At 39.0% G+C, this 20189-nt stretch overlaps 1 long non-coding RNA gene across 1 annotated transcript; it reads right to left on the reverse strand.

The window, feature by feature from the left end:
• Positions 1–4856: 4856 nt before the first annotated feature.
• LOC124257136 lies at positions 4857–18386 on the reverse strand. The gene is made up of 3 exons (XR_006893186.1): positions 18346–18386; positions 6156–6189; positions 4857–4984 (listed from the first exon to the last, which is right to left on the reverse strand). It is a non-coding gene; the product is annotated as an uncharacterized LOC124257136 (long non-coding RNA).
• Positions 18387–20189: the final 1803 nt, after the last annotated feature.

Raw genomic sequence — 20189 nt, forward strand, 5'->3', positions numbered from 1 at the left:
ACATTTTATACACATGCATTTCAGCAATTCGCGGCAGCCCTTTCATGCCAACAGAAGAGTTGTCCATACAGGTCCAAGCTCTCCCTAGAGTTATTGCCAACCCTATACAGAGGGCTTGGTAACTCCTGTGATTTCATCAGGGATTGCTCTGAAACATAACTCCCCTGATTTACAGCTCTTTATATGTTGGATCAAAGCTTATTCTGTTGGGGAATATTGTCCAAAGTTCTCCCATCGTGGTGAACAAATGCTTTCTTGCTTCATTCACTTTCATGAGGTTGCTTGCTCTGTCATACAGCAATGATGAATCAGCATTAGTGATTAGTGATTTCAAGTGGTGGACAGGTGAGGGAAATAGAGGTGCCTGTAAGTTCAGGAAAAGCAATCCATGCATTCCACGAGGTCTTTCATATCAAAGGATGACACAATGTCACAGAACGTGAAGCTGTGACACATAGGAAGGATCTACTTTTCTCAGGACCCAGACCTGATGCAAGTTCATGAATTACAATATAGAGGAAGAGTTTTCCGGTACCAAACCCCACCCATACTTCTTCAAGATCGAGAATGCCTGTTGCAGCTACGGCCAAGACTGACTGACTGACTGACTGAGTTTGGTTTTCACGCTTTTAGCAATATTCCAGCAACATCACGGCGGGGACACCAGAAATGGTCAAGACAACCACATCAGTGTCAACAGTACGGCTGTAAAACTTCTTCCATCCTTTATGTGAAGCATCAGTGAAGAAAGTCTTTTTATCTCTTAATAGTTACAGGGTGCCAATTCCAAAAGGTCTTTTGGTTGATTGGACACCACATATTCGCCAATAGGGCTGATGACTTGTTTGATTCTATCAAGGCTATTTCTGTACAAGGAAAGCAAAAAGATATTTCTTGCTGGTATGACACCTCAGGAATTCTTGCCAGTGCCTCAGAACTGGCTTCCACTCGTCGTCTTTTTCCACTTCCTCTTTTTGTTCTTACACTGGATTTTTACGCTGTCCGTTTTGTATTCGTCCCAGACAATATCCACTCTCTGATTAGTGTCCAGAAGAGACTGCAAGTACTTCAAGAACACATTATCAGCATATTCATCAAATGCTATTGGAGCTGCTGGTTTTAGCATGTTTATTACTGAAGATCCATCAAGGATTGATACGTCAACATTTGGTGTTGAGTCAGTTGGTGGTGAAATTTTCTTCAAAGCAATTGAGAAGAACTGATTTTGCGCATGGACGTAGAGAACCTTGATGAGATATAGTTGGATAGCAAGACTGATTTTCATGTCTGGACAAACTCATCCAGGTTTCCATCCCTTGACTCGTCTGTGTATATCTTGTCTTCATGGAAGAAGTTCTACATCCGTATTGTTGACACAGATGTGGTTGTGTTGGCCATTGCTGCATCAAGCGTTCTCAGTGTTTCACAGCTTCACAGGCCATGACAGTATGTCATCCTTTAGTGGAATTGAAAAGAAGGCCTCGCGAAATACATGGAATACTTTTCCTGAACTTACAGGCACCTTTATTTCCCTCGCTTGTCCACCACTTGAAATCCTAATGCACAAAATTAATCAGTATGAGAGAGTTGTTGTACTGCTGTATGACAGTGCAAGCAACCTCATGAAAGTGAATGAGCAAGAAAACATGTGTTTGCCACAAAGGGGAGAACAGTGGACAATATTCCCCCAACTGAATCAACTTTGATCCAACATACTAGTAACTATGGACAACTCTCACGAAGGCATGAAAGAGCAGCCGGGAATTGCTGAAATGCATGTGTATAAAATGTTCAAACCGGTCCAAGTGCGTTAAAACATCTCTCAAGTGCTATGCACTTTTCTCATTCAGTCAAGCTAGATACAATTACACATGATTGAGTAACCGTCCATAGAGTGATGAGATAGCTACTTTGACATTGATGTTGTGTTGATTTTGAAATGTTTTTATAGGTGTTCTATAGCCAACCAAGCTCATACATTATACATGTAAGTAAATCTAATGATATATTCCTTAAAATAAACTTTCGTCTGTTCTCACAATATTCTAGATACATACAATTTATGAGGATTTAAAATTGACATAAAGGAACATCTTGGAAAATTCAATTTTTTCCCCACTTTTCCCCCCAAATATAAAAAATTACAACAATCTGTGAGGCTTCTGGTATTGAATTTGCAAAGAAATGATAAAAATATTTTAGATCATTGGGTGATCTCATACTTATTTTACTGATGTACTCTATATGGCGGCCATTTTGCAAAATGGTGTGTGAAAATTGGCGGCCATTTTTCAAAATGGCCGCCACTTTCGCATTTTCGGGTAGTCGTGATATAAACTGACTTCCGTAGACCTAACCGTTAAAGATAAAAACATGTACAGATGGAAAATGACCAGCTATGGATTTCCTACAATTTGATATATGACTTATGAGAATTGGAGAATTTTGTAAAGGTTATGACGAAAATAGTATAAAATTATATTTTTCACTTTTCCCCAAAATTATGGAAAATAAACAAAATCTGCGAGGCCTCTCGATCTTTATTCAGTTAGAATGGTATAAGCTACAATCATGCCAAGTTTCATGCTTGTAACACAAAGTGCACAATTTGATCACTTATCCGCTGGGCTATACATGCAATGAGCTACAGTTTGAATGATTAAACATTCGTTTGGTACTGAGCGCAACTATTCTGCGTTCAATATTTGAAGATGTAACTGTTTGGTGAATTTCTCGAGCAGGATTATGGTGCTGACAGACCAAGATGTTCAGGGAATCCTGAAATGTATAAGGGACGTAACTCTGCACATAAGACAACTTTGATTCACAAACTATAGGTAGATAGGAGCATTATTTGTCATTTCCAGGTGGTGTGTCTCTTTCCTAGCATCACTCCATAGCACTGATGTTTATAGTAGTTGGTATTACTACAAATCAGTGTAGATGTATTTGTTTCTGAACTGCTGAAAAGAGCCAAATATATGTAGAGTCAAGGCGCCAACGCCTGCAGTCATAACCAGAGACAAATTGTAATATGTACACATCTAGTTTGTCTTCAATGCTGTATTGAACCCGTTTTGGCGGATAATCCAGACTGGTTTTTCCCTGGTATTTACGTTAAGTCCATAATCAATATTAATCACATGGTCGAAATAATAGAATTCACAGTTTAAATCCACTTTGCTACCCAATACACTCTTTACAAAACAGCAAACAAAACGCACAGGTGTTTTCAGCAGTTCATTTCGATATATTTTGACAGCATTCGTCATTAAGACAATTCCTATGTTTGAATCTCGTTAATCATGTCATGGTTCCTGTGTATTGAGAGCAAACGCATCCCAAAATGTGTTTGTAAGCGTTTGTCATAAAAAAGGAAACGAAACATGAAAAGTCTGCAGAAAAGGTTTTCCACTCAATTCACGTGTTATGGGTAGGAAACATTGGTAGAGACATCGACTATAAAAGGTCAAACCAAGTTCATCATGGAGGACAGGTGCCTCGAAAAATGTCCGAGCAAACCTTCAGACATCATCTGAGAGAAAATGGGAATTCGAGCATATCGACCAAAAGTTGAACCTGACCTGACACGACGTGTCCAATGGTGCAACAGAGTACAGGTATGAACCTGGGGAACTGGCGATGCGTTTGGATCAGCGATAAATCTGCAACGACGGGATGGGAGACATCGTGTCTATTGACGCCAACAAGAACTAGCGCCGAACTGCATTCAACAGGTGGACAGATGTGGTGGAAAGAGTCATGGCCTACACGTGTCAACCAGTGCTAAAGTACTCACCGAAATAGAAATGAAATGGTTTTTGGAGTTTATATCGTAGTTTTGAACACAACTAAAGTTTGATTGTTAAATTTTCTATGACTATTGTTTCTCCCAACCCTTGTTGGCTTCAGAATGAGCCTTACTACATCAAGAATTATCTCCCCAGGTGTCGCAGACGGCTTCCTTTGTTGACATTGCAGGTGTGACAGTAGAAGAGAAAAGAAAGGAAAGCTGGTTCCAGATGATTTTGAAAGGAGTGTGATTAATGCAAAAAAGTTAGCTGTTAGACATGACATTCCTCTGTCTACAGCATACAGAACTTTGAAGAATACGCAGTCAGGAGTTGGGATTGAGCACAAGACAGGGGCATCTTGGTCACCTCCTTCCAACGATGGACCGAAGACTGTATGAAGATAATTGATTTTCCAGCATGATGACGACCTAAAACATACTGGGGCTACACAAAACAGTGGTTTTCAGATGACAATGTTTTAGACTAAAGTTTTTGACTGACCCAGCTACAGCCCAGATCTTGACTCTACTGGGAATATGTGGGACAGAATAAACAGAATAAACCAAAAAGGACTTTAAGATATTGATGATATGAAGAAAGAAGTGGTAGAATATTGGGATACGCTGCCACACGATTTCCTACAAACTTTGATTGGTAGTGTACCTAGGCGCATTCTTTTGTGTATTGCAGGCCAAGGAGTTATCACAAAGTACTGAAAAGACACTTCGACTGTAAGGGAATCATATCTCAGCATATTCATTTGAGTAAAACTTCTACTGGTAACAGTTTATATACATGTATCACGTATTTGCTGAAACAACTTTCTCAATAGTTTCTGTGAATACTATATTTTAAAAATCAAGGGAGAATTACTATCCGTCTGTCTCAAACAACTGGTAATTCAATGTATTTCCAACCACGTTTTGACGCCAGGACTTAACTAGGTTTAGTTGTAGACTTCTATTCATCTATGAAACTATAGGAATTGAGAAGTGGGAATGCTGTCTGTGAGAACGTTGCTCAGTTCAACACTGGAGAGACTGCAATCCTTTATTACATCAGTGGCGTGGTGGAGACGAGACGCGAACATGGCGGCGGCTCCTTTCTTCATGGCAACAGCTTCATCGTCGTCGTCGGGAGGGTGGTAGACGTGGAGAATCTCGCCATGGGGCGTGATCACAAACGAGAACCTGTGAGATACATAATGAATGTCCATATGTAGATTTGATAATAAATGGTCAAGCAAGTCATCTTGAAGACCTGTTTATAGGGCTATGCTATAACATACGTTTGTGTTTGCCCGATGTTCACAGAGAGGCTTAGTATGAATATGGTAGTACTAGTATGACTGTGTTTCCCTCGGACTAGATATTTTAGCACGGACTTCACAGAAACGTTATAGTACGCTACTACTACCACCACACACACTATACCGTGGCCTTCTACACAATCAATCTCGATATAGAGCGACGGGGAAGTGAAATATTTGATAGGACAAACCAAACCCAACCTCCAAACGTTACTGGGTGTAGTGATAACTACTTAACCCCGCAGCGTTATAACTTAATTTGCAGCTTTGGCATCGAAAAACGTTGCTAGGCTGAAAACCACATACTTAATGTTCCAAACACCAATGTGACATCCATACCAAGAACATTTCCATGAAATAAGCAGTTTGTTTCTTTCATTTTTAGCCTCAATCAAACATGGGTAATCTCTCTCTTGTCCGGATTGCGGTGAGGTACCCGAACGGGTAAAACGTCCGTTCGTCAGCTGAAGACCCGGGTTCGTTTCCCCTCATGGGTACAATATGTGAAGCCCATTTCTTGTGCCCCCGTATTGATACTGCTGGAATATTGCTAAAAGCGGCGTAAAATACTCACTCACTCACTCACTCACTCACTCACTCACTCACTCACTCACTCACTCACTCACTCACTCACTCACTCACTCACTCACTCACTCACTCACTCACTCACTCACTCACTCACTCACTCACTCACTCACTCACTCACTCACTCACTCACTCACTCACTCACTCACTCACTCACTCACTCACTCACTCACACTCACTCACCACCACTCACTCACTCACTCACTCACTCTCACTCACTCACTCACTCACTCACTCACTCACTCACTCACTCACTCACTCACTCACTCACTCACTCACTCACTCACTCACTCACTCACTCACTCACTCACTCACTCACTCACTCACTCACTCACTCACTCACTCACTCACTCACTCACTCACTCACTCACTCACTCACTCACTCACTCTTGTCCGGCAGTGTATGTCTAATGTCCATTCAATCTCAGAAATTTAAACGTATACGCGCTCTTTGTTTTGACAATTACCATTTCGAGAAGTCCAAATGATGGCCAATGGTATCTGAAAAATAACAAGAAAATCAACTTTATAAAAAGTATGGTATCAAAATATCAAAACAGACACCCTAACATGACATGCAAGGCAATATAACTTCAAGGCGGATTTAAGACTACGAGACATACACACATGTAATACCAAGAATTCCTCGCCTATGCAATATTCACCTCCTCTTCCATAGTCTATAGTCTTATCATGTGTCCCTGTAAAAAATGGCCTATGCACGTTGCAAAATAACTTTGAAGTATATTGCACATATTGCTGTAAAGAAAACTAATGTGTAGCCCTGTCAGTAAACTAGGGCAATTAAATTCTCATAAAACATTTTGCTAAGAAAGTGTAGAGAAAGATAACAACAGTGTTACGCCAACAAACAGGCGTGCCTGTGCAGCAGTTTGGACACAATCAGCAAGGAACTTTGATCATTCAGCTGTCAGATTTTAACATTCTACTGATTTACTGGTACATTTCTTACGATTGAAGTATGGAGTATCCAGACACGGGACACACTATATGTATATATGTCTTGAATTATCTTAGAGTAAAAATGGGAGTTAACAACTATATACTGTGTTTAATTGCAAAATCATCAGTGTTAACGTACAATTAATTTCTTATAGGTCTATACAGCCTGACAACATGCATTCATGGAGGGTGACGGAATATATGGTGTATGCAAGCCCGCGAAATATTGAGGCTGTAATTACAAGTAGTGGAAGATTATAGTGCATAAACGCCACGTTGAAGTATTGAGGCACTATTTAGTGAGTGAATGAGTTACTCAGTTTGTTTCCCACTCTGTTGTCCTCCGCCGTGATATTGCAGGAGTGACTAACGGGATCTGGTGGTCAGTCTCGCTGACTGGGTTGACACGTCATTGTATCCCTACTGCGTAGATTGATGTTCATGCTGTTGACCCCTTGGGTGTGCCTTCGATGGCCGCCATATTAAGAGCTACTTCCGGGCCAAAGTTCTCTTCAAAAACTTTCAAAGACTTCTTCACGGGTTTTTCAAAAGCAAACTTAACAGGGAAAAGTCTTCAACAAGCTGGTTTAGATGTTGTCTGTTGTTGCTGTACATTTTCTGTTCTTAGTCATATGTCAAAAGTCACGTGGTTTGGCGGCCATATTGGATTGAAAAGATTGCAAAAATGCGATATGCCATCAGAACGGCATAAAACAGCATATATCTCCGTCAGCATCGACCCAATAGCGTCCATATTTGGTATGTGTCTCTGCCATGAGATTCCGATGATTTTCGATTGCTTTGTTCCAAGGGGATACGTCCCGCCGTTTGGCCGCCATCTTGATTTAAACTTATTTTTTTCAGATTCCCATACCAACGAAAGTTGAAAAGGGAATGACTTGACATTTACTATATTAGTAGGCACAGTTAATGGAAAGCTGTCTGCACAATCTCAGTTCTGTATGGCAATAGTTCCGGAGAAAATAGGGGAAAATAGTTTGGCGGACAGACATGCGGACAGACGTCGGGATCAGCTTTGCCGAGTTTGACCATTCCATACAATACACTAGGTCCGGGCAAAGCTGAAACACCAATTCCTTTTAGCCCAGAAGCAGTAACAGCGGCGTCTTAGCTCGTCAAAGAAGTACTTTTTCTTGTGACGGACCGGTCAAATGACTTTGACCCCCGTGACCTTGTTGACCTTGACCATTAGAAAGTCTGTTGGGCTGTCTACCATGTCCAGGGGTTAAAACCCTGATTCAAAATTTATTCCAAAATTTCAACGTTTGACAGCAAACATCTCAAGAACGAATTGTTCCAACACTTCCAAATTTCTTGTACAGATGCACAATCTAATTCCCAACAATTTTGCCTGGACGGGTCAAGTCGCTAAAACGTACCGCTTGGCAGTTATTTTCGTTTTCAGTCTTTTGGCTATGTTTTTCAGCAGTTTTCTGAGTAGTTTGCTCCCAAAATGCCAGCATGGTAGATGGTGTCTTGGTGATACCAGAACTCTAATTGTTTTGACCGTAGACCCAAGAACAACTGAGATACAGCCTTTTAAAGAGGGAACTATTTCTTCTCCGGAACTTCTTAAAAGGTACATGACCCCGCGACCCCGGCTGTATTTGGAAGATCCGCTCGCCTGTCAATAAACGTGTCCTGGCTCCGTTTTGGACGATGATTTCTAGCCCTCAGATACAATGGATGGAACTAAAGCCAAGGAGACCTTATCGTTGCCTGCAACTGTATCAATACCTTTTGGTTTTACACCGCTTTTAGCAATATTCCAGCAATATCACGGCGGGGGACACCAGAAATTGGCTTCACACATTGTACCAATGTGGGGAATTGAACTCGGGTCTTCAGCGTGACGAGCGGACGCTTTAACCACTGGGCTACCCCAGCGCCCCTGAGGCTGTATTTACAGATAATGGAGGATTATAGTGTATACAACACACAATCACGCATTGAGGTAGTATTTACAGGTGATGGAGGTATACAGAGTATACAAGCTACATAGAAGTATTGAGGCTGTATTTACAGGCAATGGAGGATTATAGAGTATACAACACACAATCACGCATTGAGGTAGTATTTACAGGTGATGGAGGTATACAGAGTATATAGTCTGGTAGGATGGGTACAGAATTCAAGTCCCGTGGAAGTTTTGCGATGAAAGCAAGACATTGTGTTTTTCGTATTCATCAGACATGCTAGTTAAATAAAAAGTTTGGTTCCAAGCTGAAATATGGTGCAAACAGTACTTTTGAGCACTGTTCAAAGTGGTTGTGGAAAAGGTTGCTAAAAAGTCAGAAGGTCATAATGGGAGAGTTGAATATTTAAAATTTGAGGTTATTAACTTTATCCAAGTGTGTTTCTCTATTTCATGAAATAGTTTAGTCCCCCCAAAATATATTTTTTAAATTAAAAAAAAATATATAATGAACACTCCCTCTCTAAAAATGTCAGCTAGCAGACGAATTTAAGCAGATGTAGGTTTTGTGCATTTTGTAAGTATATGATTGCTTCATTTCATCAACTCAATGTAAATCAAGTTGTTAAAGAACAGTTATGTATGAAACTAAAAAGAGATGTTTATTTTTGTTTGGTGAGACTGTCAGTAAGGGAGCAGTCCTTATTTCAAAATGTAGTATGTCAATATCAGATTATGATTTATCAATTTCTAATTATTACGCTTGAAGTTTTGCTTCTAAAAGCAGAGTTCTTTGAAAATAGATAAGAATATAACGAAATGATGGGGAGAAAACACTATTTTCTGCTTCACACTCTCTCAATTAAATCCCTTGAAATAATTTTCAAGTCATCAGATCGAATAACTTTCTAAAATGGTTATAATCTTTGAAAAAAAACATATACAAATAAATGTGGGGAGAAAAATTTTTATCAGCAGGATAGAAGACACGGTGTCCATATTTAGCTTGTTTGACTTTGGGGATAACAAGAAGGTGTTGATTCCCTGATCTGAGAGATCTAGATGGTGCATAAGCCTGAAGAAGATCTGAGAGTTAGACTGGAGCCGTGTTAGTCGTGCACTGGTATGCGAGACAGAATAGTTTGAAGGAGATTCTGTGTTTCACGGGCATCCAATGAAGGTCCATTAGAGTTGGTGTGATGCGTTTTTTTTCTGGTGATCTGGGAGGCAATGCGAGCAGCTAAATTCTGTATGCATTGGAGTTGGTCAGTGACACAAGATGGAGATCCGGCCAAAAGGCTGTTACAGTAGTCCATACGCGATGTCACTAGACTGAGGCAGAGGGTTTTTTAGGCATCTTTGGTAAGAACGGTCTGGCCTTTGATATTGTGGAGATGGGAGTAGCAAGTTTTAGTAACATATTTGACGTGTTCTGTCATACTTAGATCTTGATCGATGACAAAATCCAGATCGTTGACAGCGGAAGAAAGAGGAATGGTTGCTCCACAGACACATACACTAGTAATGTCACACTGCTTGCGTTTTCCAGCCTGTCCCAAAAGAATGGACTCTGTTTTCTCTTAATTTCATTTCAAAGCATTTGATGACATCCATGAATATCTTCTGGTAACAGTCTGATGTCTGACAGAGAGACGCTCTATAGCTGACTCTGTGTTTGGTTGAAATAACTTCCACAGCTGCGTGTCATCTGCGTAGAAGAGGTCAAGATTAAGGTTTGCTACAACAAAGCCAAGTGGAACACTGTAGAGGGTGAAGAGGATCAGACCTAGCACGGGTCCTTGAGGGACTCCGCACTCAAGGCTAGATGCGGTTGACACAGACTCACCAACAACAACGGTTTGAGTCCTGTCCTGTAGATAAGATGCCAGCCAGGATAAAGCTGAATCCAAGTTCTGTATCAGTCGTGTCAAAGGCACTGCTTAGGCCAAGTAATGTGAGCAGGGCCACTTGTCCTGTGTCAATAACACATCGTAGGTCATTCGGGATCTTCAGCAGGGCCGTCTCTGTGCTGTGGTGTGCTCTGCAGCCTGATAGGAACACCTCATAGAGGTTATGCCAGGAAAGGTGGCCCATGAGACGACTTGAGACTGCACGTTCAATGAGTTTGGATATATATGCTAAGTTTGAAACAGGCCTGTAGTTTTTTGGATCCTCCTAATCAAGGCTTGATTCCTCAGATTTGGCCTAACTAGAGCTGACTTGAGTACACTTGGGGCATAACCAGATGAAGTAGAAGAGTTAATAATAAGCACTAATGTTGGTAAATATCAGTGAAACTATGAATATGAGTAAGAGGCGTGCCATCAAACATTTGTGGCGGAATATCAGCTTCATCCACAGCCGCAGAAGACGAAATCTTGGCATGAATGTTCTTGGATCTTTTTGTAGAAATAATCCGAAAATGTCTGTGCTATTACTTCATTGTCATCAGATGTCGGAAGTGTCGATTCAAAGTCTTTACTCAAGATACTGAACAAAAGTTTGGACAGCAACTTTGGACTTGACGTGTTGGCTTCAGTGCTTCAGTCTTAGAATTGAGATGTTGATTTGTCTGATGACCGTTGTTGAGTGATTTTTGGCTGAAATATGCATTTGGAGATGAATCTCCAGGAAAGATTGTTTTCCATCTGCGTTCTGCTTTCCTTTTGTCTTTTTCCGCTTGTCGAACTTCAGGTGTGAAGTCCCATGCAGATGTTTTAGTGACTGGTATGACTCTGTCCTTCACTGGTGCATGTTTGTCTATATAGCAGCTCAGATAGAACTCTATTGTATAGCAGAACAAGACTCTCAGCGTCAGATGGTGGCTCAAGTATAAGGTCAAGAGTTTAGCAAATTGTCTTTAAAAGTATCCATACCCAGGGAGCGCATGTTCCTACAGCGAGTAATCTTCACATTTGGACTGGGTATTGAGAGGTCCAAGCTCACAAATATATGGAAATGGTCAGAGATCTGTAGATCCTATACAGGTACACAACTGACACAAGCGTCTGAATCACTGGTAACTATCCAGTCCAGAGTGTGTCCACCTCTGTAGCTTGCCTCTGACACAAGTTGTACACAGTTGTGGACTTCAAGAAGATTAATTATTCGTTTAGTGTCATGGTTATCCTTGTTGTCAAAATGGAAATTGAAGTCGCCTACGATGATAATAGCTACTTCGTCAACTTATCCAGTCTGTGCTGAGACGGTGCCGAGCAGTAATTGCTGCCAATGGTGGCTATAGAAAGAACTGACTTTTACGCCATCTTGTGGACTCAAGAGAACAGAAACACAACAGTAAAGCATTCGTCTATAGACGTTTGAATTTTCACCTTTTTACCATTGGGATTACATGAAATAATAGCTCTTAAACTAATGCAAGAAATTATTCTAAAAAATGGCTTGTGCGTTTCTTTTTGAAGAGTATATTTCTGGGTCCCAGTTTCATGTAAAGACCTCATCTATAGTTGATAAACAGGGTAAAAAGTATATTCCTTTTTCATATTGTACTAGTTCTATACAAAATATATGCCTTGTGAAAAAATGGGGGTTTTATTCATCATTAAAACTTTTAGAGCTAAAAATGACTCTTTAATGTAAATTTAAGACTAAAATCAAACTAAAAAGATCTGGTGACTTACAGCATATGAGAAATATATTCCGTAACCAAATATGCATGGTATTTGATATTAAAACAATTGTTTTGTTCTGAGTTTTTGCAACTTTTTCAGTTCCCGGTTAAATTTTGGCGGCCATCTTGGATTTTGAGCTAAAAATAGCTTTCGCATCAATATTCAGATTGGAACCAAACATTTTTTTAAACTCCTTTAACATATCAACACAAAAGAATATATGGTTTGCTTCCATCAAAAAACTTTCACGGAATCCCATAAGCTCCTTGACTAATACAAGCTACATAGAAGTATTGAGGCTGTATTTACAGATAATGGAGGATTATAGTGTATACAACACACAATCACGCATTGAGGTAGTATTTACAGGTGATGGAGGTATACAGAGTATACAAGCTACATAGAAGTATTGAGGCTGTATTTACAGGCAATGGAGGATTATAGAGTATACAACACACAATCACGCATTGAGGTAGTATTTACAGGTGATGGAGGTATACAGAGTATACAAGCTACATAGAAGTATTGAGGCTGTATTTACAGATAATGGAGGATTATAGTGTATACAACACACAATCACGCATTGAGGTAGTATTTACAGGTGATGGAGGTATACAGAGTATACAAGCTACATAGAAGTATTGAGGCTGTATTTACAGGCAATGGAGGATTATAGAGTATACAACACACAATCACGCATTGAGGTAGTATTTACAGGTGATGGAGGTATACAGAGTATACAAGCTACATAGAAGTATTGAGGCTGTATTTACAGATAATGGAGGATTATAGTGTATACAACACACAATCACGCATTGAGGTAGTATTTACAGGTGATGGAGGTATACAGAGTATACAAGCTACATTGAAGTATTGAGGCTGTATTTACAGGCAATGGAGGATTATAGAGTATACAACACACAATCACGCATTGAGGTAGTATTTACAGGTGATGGAGGTATATAGAGTATACAAGCTACATAGAAGTATTGAGGCTGTATTTACAGGCAATGGAGGATTATAGAGTATACAACACACAATCACGCATCGAGGTAGTATTTACAGGCAATGGAGGATTATAGAGTATTCAAGCCAAATGGAAGTATTGAGGCTGTATTTACAATAGGGAGGAATGTAGTGCATAAAACCCGTAAAGTATTGACAAAATGAATGCATTTATGGGCGAAAGTGTATACAAGCCCGTACACTATTGACGATGTATTCCGTGGGGCTGGGGGAATATGTTTTGAATACAATCCCATGACATTTTGATGCTGTATTCATGAGTAGTGGAGGATTGAAGTGTATACAATCCCGTGAAATGGTGACGGGGGATTCACAGCGGCAGTGTGGTCATATAGTGGTTAAAACATTCGCCCGTCACGCATTTCTGGTTGTTCTTGGTTGACATTGCTGGAAAATTGCTAATATTGGTGGAAACACACTCACTCCCCTTATCCTGAACAATTGAAGCAGATTCTGTCAAATCATGCACTGTAGACTTCGATTAGGATGTAATGATCTAAACTCGTACAAAGTTAATCCTTATATATCTAACGACCCATCTCGTCCCTGTGGTGCATTTTTTGAAGATAATTTATACTATTTCTTTGTGCGTCCAAATTATGACAATTCAAGAAACGATATGTATTTTTATAGAAATGGATACAATCTCAAATCGATCCCATATGGAAATATTCAAGCATCAGAAATTGAAAATTGCAAATTGTTAAATCTGTTAATTGTTTTATTTAAAATTCTTGTCGATCTAAATTTTAAAAAGTAATGCACTGAAACACAATTTAATACATAACTGTTAACCTACGGTAAATGATATTATTTCATTGAACAAATTCAATGTCACTTAATTATTTTCTGTTGAAATATCATACATATGTACACAATCGATGTTGTTGTATTGGAGCGGCATTAAGATAAGCCTTTGGCTTGTTTGCCAATCCTTTTCATTACTCATAATGAATCAAATTTGTTAACATTTAGTACCTACACCGAAACGTCGCACTCATTGCAATAAAGAAGTTGACTATCCATACAAATCAGTTTTCCTTCATCTTCATTAACTTCTAAAATGCCTCTCAAAACAAATTGAATCATATGGTTTTAAACGGCAACTTGTTACTATGGTTTAAAAGTTACTAGAAAAGCTATGTCAACGCGTTGTTCTAAATGGTTAATAATCCGGCCTTAGACTAGTTCTAGCAGGTGTCCCCCAAGGATCAGCTCTCGGACTGCTATTATTCATACTTTACATAAATGATATTGTTGATGACATTAATAGTAACATAAGACTTTTCGCGGTCTACACGTCACTTTATGTTATAGTACATGACCCCAAAACACCTGCAGCTTGTTTAAATGAGCATTTATCAAGAATATCTAACTGGGCAGATGAATGGCAAGTTGATTTCAATCCAAGTAACACTGCATCTATACAAATTTCCCGAAAACTAACTCAAGCGCCAAAATTGCTAATGAATAACTCTGTTATCGCCGAGGTGCCAGACCATAAACACCTTAGAGTAACATGTCAACAAGATGGCCTCTGGTACAGTCATACCGAAACTTCACGGTAAGGTGGCCTCATGATAAATTGTCTGAGAAGTTTTAAGTATCGCCTTAATGGAAAGACTCTGGAAACTATGTACAAATCATTTATACTGCCTATTTTCGATTATGTCAGTCATATTTGGTACAATTGTACAAATGAACAAAACCTATGCTTGAAAAGTGACACCTCCATGCAATCAGAACTGAATGTGGAGCTGTCAGTGGCACTAGTTATGATAAACTTTATGATGAAACAATTCTTACCTCTTTGGATAAAAGGAGACAATCTCAAAAGCTATGCATGTTCTATTAAATGGAAAACAATCTAGTGCCTCCTTATTTATCATCTCTCTTACCAAATAAAGTATATCTTATTCAACCACTTATTATTTAAGAAATCATCTAAACCTCCAAAGTATTAATTGTAGAAGTATGCCAAAACATTCCTTCCTGACACAATCAATATCTGGAATACTTTACCCCCTGACAGTACAAGCGCCCCATCCCTTGGCGAATTATAAAAGAGATTGAAAAAGGACAATATTTCTAAACTAAATTACTTCGATCTTAACTACTGTTCACGATTCTGTCAAATCAGTCACTCCCGCCTCCGATTTGGTTGCAGCGATCTCAACGCCGACAAATTTGGTAGACATATAGCTGAGAGACCAATGTATAACTGTGGCTGTCATACTGAAGACACTCTACATTATTTCTTTGTCTGCGCTGATTATGAATTGATCAGACACGATTTGTATTACTTTGTGAATGGCTTTGATTTATAATCTGTTCTTTACGGTCATTCCAGCTCACACTTAAAAACGAATATGGAAATCTTGAAATCAGTGCACAGTTTAATATTTTTATCAGGTAGATTTCCTGCTTTTGTAAAATACTAAGATAAGAAACACATCACTCCATAATTTCGTAACGATGTAAAAAATGAAACATAATTACATAATTTTACCATATACCTTTTGATATACTACCATACTTTTGATTGATATGTGACAATACAATTGCTGTATTGATTACACTTGCCAACAACACTTAAACGACTATTTTATGATGTCACTAAAATTATATTTTCTTCTCTCTATGTTGTACGGAAGAGGTATATGCATAATCCTTTGGCTTGTTCACCGATCCTCATTTTTTGTATTTCGAAATAAAATATGTGTAAACTAAACATGCTTTTAAATGCGCCGCCGGGTATGTTTTAACTCCCAAAATCGCTTGGCTTACTCAGCGCCAATGCACGTAGAGACAGCAGACCACTGAGAGGAACCTAGGCAAACCCAAACAACAATCTGACGTCGCAGAGCATTGTGTTTGGTAACTAAGTTTCACAAATTACGTCATCAGGTATTGTGATTCAATCTGTAAAGTTTGTGGTTCTGAATTCTAAAAGTTGGCCGATTTAAAGACACTTCCCAACTGCCTGGGACGAAACATGTGGTTCACCAATGTGATTTATTACCAAATACCATAAGTCAACTTTATTCCACTTTAAAGGATTCGTATTTCAACTGATATACGAGAATATATAGTATGACTAGAAATTATTGAGAATTTAAGGAATACTAGTATGTTTCATTGGATTTCTACTATAAACAACCATGACCAGCTATCAAGTGCTTGGTTTCATCAAAGAGAGACAACTCCGTTCATCCTTTTTCATTAGTTTGTGAGGAGTTTATCCCCCTTTGTTTACTTGCTAGCAGACGACATTTTCAGTGATCCTCAGTATGGATGATTTAGAGAAGAGGAAGTTGATTTTAGAGTATTATAACAAGGACATCAGATCAGCTAAAGTGATTTCAAGTAGAACAGGCATCCCTTTGTCAGCTGTTAATCGTGTTTTGAAAAATATTGCAAATGGATATGGCACTGAGCACCAGGGAGGCGCAGGTAGGAAAACTTAAGGCTGGATATGATTGATAGGGTAACTGTGGCTGTCTGTAAGGAGACAATTAGAACTGAGCTGCATGCAATGGGTTGGCAGAAAAGTCGAGGAATTCCATCACCGATCATGAAACCTGAACAAAAGGAGCGAAGGTTGAACTGGTGCTCACAGCATAGAAATTTTAACTGGGACAATGTGATTTCTCAGATGAAAGTTCTGTGTGGCTGTTTCCTAATACACTGAAATTCTGGACCAAACAAACTGAAAAACCTTTGTATCAGCGCCCAAAGTACAGTCCGTAATTTAACGTGTGGGGTGGCATATCTGTGTTAGGGGCAACGCCCCTCTGTGTATTTGAAGGGAATATGAACAGTGACCGGTACACAGAGGGACATTTACGTCCATCTGCTCACGTGTTCTATGGAAATGTTTTGGATTTCCAGCAGGACAACGACCAAAAACATCGTTCAAAACATTCACGGGCCTGGTTTCGACCCAAAATATGACATTATTAGATTGGCCAAGCTATAGCCCTGACCTAAACCCAATAGAAAATGTTTGGGAACGTGTCAATAAGAAAAATCTGACAAATATTGCTGAAATGAAAGAAGAGGTGGTCCGATATTGGTACAGCATGGACCACGACTTTCTAACTTCTTTGATCAGTAGTATTCCCCGCCGCATTGAAACCTGCATTGCTGCCCATGGTGACTTGACAAAATACTAACTGTCTTTGAATCTGGAGTTATGGTCTGCTAATATTCACATTTAATGCGTGAGTGAAAAAAAAGAATTGTACACTCTTTAAATTCTCAATAATTTCTGGTTGTACTGTATCTATTTTTAACATAACTTATAGGGTTCATTTAGAAAAGGAAGTACCCACAAGTTCCTTCCTAATAACTTCATGGACAATATGCACAACATAGGACTTGGAGGAAGTGTTACGCTTTGTCATGCATTGAGGAAAATCACTTCCGTGACAACTCGTGTCATTCCGGGACAAGCCGAATAGAGACACGGGTTCCTCCCATGGCAACTGTGCATGTGTTCTGTGTGTAACATTTATAACCACTGAATGTTAACTTTTGTGAAACCTTTGTGACTGTCACTTTCAACTCTGTTTCAGATACAAAAACATGTATGTAAAGAAATAGTATTAAGGAGGAGTTCTTTGAACAAATGATTTACAACCATATTTTGTCAGTCTGTTTACTTCTAAATCGAATGTTCTTGCAGGTTTCGATAAGGGGTATGTAGTGACGAATGACAGATCAGTCCGTTTGGGATGTCCCTATTATTTTCATGATTCCCACTGTATTTTATCGTGACAAAATTCATCTATAGGCATAAGTTCTTAATCAGCTTTAATGTCACTTGCAATTACTTGTGCTTCCTGTATATAGATTGTCAGTGGTTAGGGTGGGGGTCGGAGTTAGGGTGGGGTTAATTCGAGGTGAATGAGGATCGGTGGTGATGGTGATATAAAGTTAACTATTATTTATATAAATGAACATAGTAATGGTAGTGGGAGGAGTAGGAGTAGCAGTAGCAGCAGTAGTAGTAGCAGTAGTCGTGGTGATGGTAGTAAGAGTAGGAGTTGTAGAAGTAGCAGTGGTTGTATTTTTCTTTTGTAATTGAGACGTAGCTACCCTCTGAGTGTTTGGTCTTGAGCTCCAGAGCATACACCTTTACGTAGATCTCTTGTTTGTCCACGCTGTCACCAACATTGATGTAGCCGACATGAATCAGAGACGTACATGATGATGAATCGGTAGAGTAGAGGAGGTACAAGGTGAAATTGCAGTAGAAAGGTGGAGGACATTCAAAGTGATACGCATCAGATGCGTTTACGTGTTTACGTGTACCATATGTTCCCTCGTCTATTTCCGGTTAACAATGGACTTGCCTTTGCGTGTGTTTGTGACAGTGGGGCAGAATACGCTCAGCTTTTCGAGACCACCAATTATTATCAGTATATGATGCTGATTCATAACCACAGGCTCATGATATAGCCAGAATAACACAATCGATTTTTCTCTTACCAGAGATTGAAGTTTTTTTCTTTTGTTATTGTGAATTTTGAACGGGCGAATACGATCTCGTTTTGACACTTTGTAGTTGTATTATATATTTAACATGAATAACCACCAAGACATATACAGATTTTTGTATGAAAACAGTTGGTAACCTCCCAAAACCCCTACATCCCATAACCCCTACAGCTTATAACAACAAAGTTCCTGGTCCAGTGCACTGCTAATCTCCTGCCTGTTACCTATTTCATAGAATGGACCAGCCCAAACACTTAGCAATTGAGAGAATGATTTTAATGAGCAATAACCAAACTAAGAGTTTCAGAGAATGGTTTTAATAGATGATAACAAAAATATTATCAAAAATATTATCAAAAATAATATTGAACTTGAGATTTAATTAACTTCATTAAATATCATGATGTCATAACACATTAAATATTTCTATATTTTATTTTCTACATATTATCTGTCAGCCTCAAGCAAATCGGTTTTGCCATGTTCCAGCCTCATGATCCCCATTTTGTTGACTATTTATCTTGGTAGCCCCCATAAACGCAAAATCTGCAATTAATGCATCAGGAAACAAAACATGCAAGAAACATCCTGTGTGTTTGAGAGAGGCAGTAGTCCACTACAATCAAACTTAAATATTAAAGTGCATAAAAAAGCAATTTGCAACTACAGTCGCTTGTTGAAATGATTCCCCCTTAATGTTTACTTAAGCTTGTTTTGGAGACACTACCCAACCCTTTCAGATGACGTTATCATAAGGGTATAATTTATTCTAATGTTTTCAAATATTCATACATGATGCCAAGGGTTCAAACTAAATACTGAATGGTCACACAAATGTCAGCTCAATATATTGTAAACAGTGCCAGCTTGAATATCTTGACACAGTTTTGAAAGATTAAAATGGGGCGCCCCTTCTAAATGCAAATTAAAGAATCAAAATCTTTGAATGTTGATTATGACGGGTAGTGAATAAATAAAATAAAATGGAAGCTTTTCAAACATTGAACATCGCGAATATAGTTAGGCTGACTACTTTTTTAACGCTACGATTTACGGAAAGTGTGAGCGAAGAAAATACAGCCTGATATCTGAACGACATAAGTGGATATGAAATGGATTTGTGTGCTTATACGTAACGTTATACGTTAAAACTTAAAAAATTACTCGCAATAAATGTCGAAAATGGATTTTCTTCTATGACGTCAAACGACCACAGAGATTTCATACACGTATAAAGATAAGGGGGCATAACTCCACTATGCTTAACACTAGGCCAATGTAACTCACTGGGAGAGAATTTGTTGTAGATACGGACGCTATATTTTCGTTATGTTTTGTTCACCGTCAAGTAAACTATTCCAATACAAAAATCCCCAATGTGAGCGGATACGTTTTGGTAGTTTCACAATTTATAAGAAAAGGTGACAATGTACAAGAGAAAG

Source organism: Haliotis rubra, unplaced genomic scaffold (assembly GCF_003918875.1).
Source record: "Haliotis rubra isolate DU_JTF1 unplaced genomic scaffold, ASM391887v1 Scf65, whole genome shotgun sequence".
NCBI lineage: Eukaryota > Metazoa > Mollusca > Gastropoda > Lepetellida > Haliotidae > Haliotis > Haliotis rubra.